The sequence below is a fragment of the Triturus cristatus genome, chromosome 4_1, assembly GCF_964204655.1.
Source record: "Triturus cristatus chromosome 4_1, aTriCri1.1, whole genome shotgun sequence".
In the NCBI taxonomy this organism is placed as follows: Eukaryota; Metazoa; Chordata; class Amphibia; order Caudata; family Salamandridae; genus Triturus; species Triturus cristatus.
The window spans coordinates 1,460,446-1,466,117 of NC_140585.1; the positions used below are offsets into that span (position 1 = coordinate 1,460,446).

Sequence of the window (5,672 nt, forward strand, 5' to 3'; positions counted from 1 at the left end):
TATGAGAAATGCCCTGGAGACCCAAACCCCGCCTAAAAAACAGTATTCGTGCACGTGATGTGACAGAATTGTCTGAAAGACTAATAACAGCAGTTTAAAGGAGCAAGCTTTTGTTTACGTCTTTGTAGAGAGAAGATATTGTTTTAAAAAATCGAATTGTAAATACTCTGTGTCAAGTGTCATTACATTTCTAATATAGAAAGATTTTCCCCACCAAACGGTGTCCTGGGTTGATCTGAGTAGTTTCAAAGTGTCCCGGACTGCCAAAGTCGATCATGTACCTGCCTTAGCCATAGAGCGACAAAGAATGTCCTAGCAGAAAGTTTAAAAGGGGCCGGTGCTATTGCTAATTCATAAAGCCACCCTGGCGTGCCCTAATCACCTGTCATTACTTGTATGAACAAATATACTTAAATGTCAAACATTAAACCCCAAATACCTTATCGGGGGTTTTAAAGCTCATAAATCAAATCTGATAAACGGGACTCACAAACGGAGTTTAATTCAACTTGAGAGAACTCACCCGGGCAGAACTTGGAGAAATGAATCCATCTCAATAAATACTAAGGGCTCCTCAGTGAAAGTTTATAAAACAGGTTAGACAGGCTGCCTTTAAAAGTAAGACAAGTCTCTCCAGATAAAAAAGCTATAAGAGCATCTGCAGTTTATTTGAGAAGTTAATGGTGAGTGTAACATATACGAGTACAGACTCTGGAATCAGATTCAGTCTTACCATGGCCGGTGTCCAGGAGCAAACCCAGCATGGAGACTCACATAACTCGAATAAGAGTAATGGTTGTGAGAACAGCTTTAGTGAAGAAACCTACCCCACTAAACATGAGAGAACCCACACTAGACAAAAAGCTTATCAGTGTCCTGAATGCCATAAATGCTTCTCTCACAAATCCTCTCTCATTCAACATGTGAGAATCCACACTGGGCACAAACCTTATCAGTGCTCAGAATGCCAGAAAGACTTTCTTTCCCAAACCTCTCTCATTGTACATGTGAGACGCCACACTGGGGAAAGACCTTATCAATGCAATGAATGCCAGAAAAGCTTCAGTCAGAGAGCATGTTTAATTCAACATGAGAGAATCCATAGTGGACACAAACGGTTTCAGTGCTCTGAATGCCAGAAAAGCTTCAGTCAGAAAGGCCATCTCACTCAACATGAGAGAACTCACACTGGACAAAAACCGTATCCGTGCACTTAATGCCAGAAAAGCTTTAGCAAGAAAGACAATCTCATTCGACATGAGAGAACACACACTGGGCTAAAACCTTATCAGTGCTCAGAGTGCCAAAACAGCTTCAGTTGTAAGGCCGATCTCATTAGACATGAGAGAATCCACATTGGACTTAAACCGTATCAGTGCACAGAGTGCCAGAAAAGCTTTAGCAAGAGAGACCGTCTCATTCGACATGAGAGAACACACACTGGGCTAAAACCTTATCAGTGCTCTGAATGCCTGAAAAGCTTTAGTCTGAAAGACGTTCTCGTTCAACATGAGAGAACACACACTGGGCTAAAACCTTATCAGTGCACTGAATGCCAGAAAAGCTTTAGTAGGAATAGTAGTCTCACTCTACATAAAATGACACACACTGGGTACAAACCTTATCCGTGCTCGGAATGCCAAAAACGTTTCAATTATAAGACGTGTCTCATTCAACATGAGAGAATCCATACTGGGCTAAAACCGTATCAGTGCACTGAATGCCAGAAAAGCTTTAGTAGGAGTAGTAGTCTCACTCTACATAAAATGACACACACTGGGTACAAACCTTATCCGTGCTCAGAATGCCAAAAACGTTTCAGTTACAAGACCAGTCTTATTCAACATGAGAGAATCCATACTGGGCAAAAGCCTTTTATCAGTGCCCTCAAAGTGTCAAAAACTTCAGTTATAAATGCAACCCATGTACATGAGAGAGTCAGTGGGGGAGAGTAAAATGTGCTCAGTGTCAACCCTGGGGAAGGGGTTTCAGTATCGCAGAACATTCCCATGAGGCTGCCACAAAGACATCAATACATTGATTGTCCTACAAACTGTCTGCTGAGAAAAGCACACAGCAAGGGATGGAAACGCTTGAATTACACTTATTCCTTAGTAACTATTTGTGGCCTCATTCCATACCGTGTGTTTTGCGCTCAGTGTGTTAATAAGTCACGGCACCAACCCGCAAGGTCGAGTCCATCCTTAACTTCGAGGCCACACCCCTATGATCGGGAATGCAGGTAACCTTGAACTGTTTGCAGCCTTAATGAGCCTCAGCAGGGAGCTGCAACAGGAGTCCCTTTGTGGTAGGTCTCTATGGGACCAACATCTGTTCTGTGCCACGTAGAGCTGATCATTGAGAAAATCTAAAGGTTGAGGAAATATGAATTTTTATGATCAATTGTGTCCCCTATCTTAGACCCCAACGGCTCCATGTACGTGCTACAAGTACATGTATGTTCCCTCCACTTCCAGCTATGAAGACGCAAATACATTTGCGTCCAACGTTAACATGTCCTCTTTCAGATCCACCATGAATGGGTCGAATATTCCGTTCCTAAGTATGCCTTGCCACCGTCTTTATATGGTGCACCTTTCACGTTTTTCAGCTCTGGCGAGTTAGGCCCTGAATTCTGCCATCGAGCCTTTTCCTGCCTTCTGCCTCTGAATGCTCCAGCCTGGACCTGCATCTGTATCCATGACCTTTGTCTTACTCCCTGCGCGGCTAACGGTGCCTGGCTCGGCCTGTTGCCTGCCAAGACTGTATTTTGCCTTCAAGTTATCTGCTCCGCTCCTCGAAAAATACATTCCTGTCTAGTAGTTTAGGTAAACATCCTTCCAGCTGCAGAGCAAAGGGCCCGGCCTCACTGTCTCCGTGCAAGTAATTCATAGCTCCTGTTACCATGGTAGGCCCATGCCCCCTCGCATCTCATGTAGACACGTAGACGCTTATACACGCACTAGCAGTCAGTATAGAATAGCCTCTGCCCGAGAGACCTTTCCTTTCAGATAATACAGTTCCTTAAACACAAGATATTAGATACGATTTGGGATTAGGTTGTTCTGACATCCCAGACTTCTGTCTCCTCATGTAGGGCTAAATGTCAAGTCCCCTTCACCCTCCAGTTACACGTCAATCACACGTCATGCTGCTGCGCGCGCATCTCTGCCATGTATTTCTGCTGACATTGCAGGATTCTCTTATGGATCCACCCACCTGTGACATCCTCATAATGACGTTTCTAGTACACGCCCTTATGCACGCCTATTGTAACGCCTTTTTCATTACGTATGTGTATTTTTATCTCTCCTCTCAGCTGTTACGCCTTCTGCATCTGCCTTTACTGTAATGCATTGACTATATATATGATAACCTGTCAATAAAGTATTGTCTATCCCTTCCCGAACCTTCGTGGTGACGGAATCCGATTGCCTGGTTCGAACCAATTCCTTTTTAAGGAATAAAACCCCTTTTAAAACCTCAAATATCACGGATTCTGCCTCTTATTTTTTTCTGAGTTATTCTTATTGAACTTTACCGCATAAATTAAGTATAGGTAATTTAAATTTACCACATAATTGGCGCCCGAATAGGGACCCCTCCCCCACCCCACGCGCCGGAGGTGCGTTGCAGGCCCGGTCCCCTGCCACAGCCGGACGGACAACTATGCGTGCCTGCAGGATTTCCTGTATCTCCCTCAGGCCAACGGAGGTGACTGAGGCTGCGATCAACACCCAGACGAGGCGGTGAGGAGTGCGGAGGATCCCGACCAGAGCCTAGCTGAGAGAGCAAGATCCGAGGTATACAGAGGCCCACCAGGTTCCGAAGTTCCGAAGTACCTACGTCATGAGTCGAGTCGAGTCCAGTCCGGTCCAGTCCAGTCCAGAGTTTCCGAGGCCTTCCGTTCCGTGCTTCCCGGTGAGTACCATTGCTGGGGACGCATCTAGACGTGCGCATTAATTTGTGCCGGTCAAGACGGGTTTGGGTACACAGACCCGGTCTGCACTGTTTTAGCGGTGTATCTGTACTGTTTAGCAGTACATCCAGTATTATGCAGTTAGCTAGTTTTATTCTAATTATCGTTGTTCGTTTTAAAATGTTTTAATGTGTTTTAAATGTCGTGGTATGAGTGATTGTTCGATCTTCATTACTGTGTTTATTGTATTAATTGTGTTCAAGTCCGAGTAAGAATCAAGTAGCAAGGTTTAAGATGCCGTTATTCTCAAAATTAAGACAGATAAAAACTAGAAAAGGGATACTCGAGGAAGCCGTTCCCATTCCACCTAGGGACACTCCAGGGTACTTTATGTACCATAAACATGGCCTAGATGCCGTATTATATCTCGATTTGTGGGTGGACTACACCAAGGATTTAGCAGAGAATCAGAGATGGCCCGCTGCTGGGACATGGGATGCAGATTGCATCATGAGAGTAGAAGAAGCATTATGGAAAAAGAAAGCCAGACAGTCACAGAAAGATGCCATTGAATTATGGCGTAAAGAATCGCATAGACGCACAGAGAAAGCGCTCAGAAAAGAAGAGAAAAGTAGGGAGGATTCAGACAAAGCCCGAGAAAACGTATTAGTTGAGGAAGGTATCCGAGTAAAAGCAGAACAAGTAGACAGACAACGAAACACTCTTATGAATGGTATGTATCCTCTTCTGGCCGAGGGTTTACCTAAGGCCACCCTGGAAGTACCAAAAGATCTGCCACCTCCATTGCTTCCGACTAAATTGCACGACAAGACCGCAAAGGACATTTTCCTTTCTTCCTATTTAGACGATGCAGCCCCCGAATATGTTAATGTTCCGCCGCCACGCACACCACCTGCTAACGGCGCTCGACCCCGAGATAATCTGCCCCCACCTCTGCAGCAACATACTCCTCCTCCCGTTCCAAACCTTCCGCCTGTTCCTCCACTCCTTCCTGCACCTATTCTCCCTACCTTACACCCAACAAATCCTTTTGGACCTGGCACCTCAGGAGGTGCGACAGGAGGTTTTCATACACCACCACCAACACATCGATTGACTTATAGGGATTTAGCACACCAACGTACACCTCAAACAGCGAATTACGACATACTTAATGAGCCTCTTACAGACTGTAGATATGATCCAGTACCCGGTAAAGACGACAGAATGATGCTATCATCAGTACGTCTACGACGAGTTGCGAACTATTTAATGATACTACCAGGAATGATTGATCATCTAGACAAAATATATCACTTTGTCCAAACAGGGCAAGGTCCTGAAAGTATTGGCGAGGCCATGGCATACCAGAAAGTGGACACGCAAAAACTGTTGTTACGCTTCTTCATAAACTGCTTGATAAGAAACAGAGATAGGCCTGGTGTAGACCCGGAAGAAATAAGAGCACTTAACAAATGGGGTCAGAATATAGCAGACGGAAAACATGATAAACAGAATAGTATAGAAAATATGTACCGAAGGATCCGAAAAACAGTAGAACAAATACATGAAAGAGAACAGCCTGAAAGAGAAATAGATGCAGATAAGACTGAATCCTCGGAGGAGGAGGAACAACCAGAAACGACAACAGGACAATTACAATTACCAGCTAGAGAAATGATAGCTTATGTAGGTAAGGGAAGATCTTTTAATAATTCAATGCGTCCGATACGTCCAGAAAGTAAGAGAATTT

At 44.5% G+C, this 5,672-nt stretch overlaps 1 pseudogene; it reads left to right on the forward strand.

Moving 5' to 3' along the window:
* The first annotated feature begins 362 nt into the window (after positions 1–362).
* On the forward strand, positions 363–2,718 carry LOC146839250 (uncharacterized; annotated as a pseudogene).
* The last annotated feature ends 2,954 nt before the right edge of the window (positions 2,719–5,672 follow it).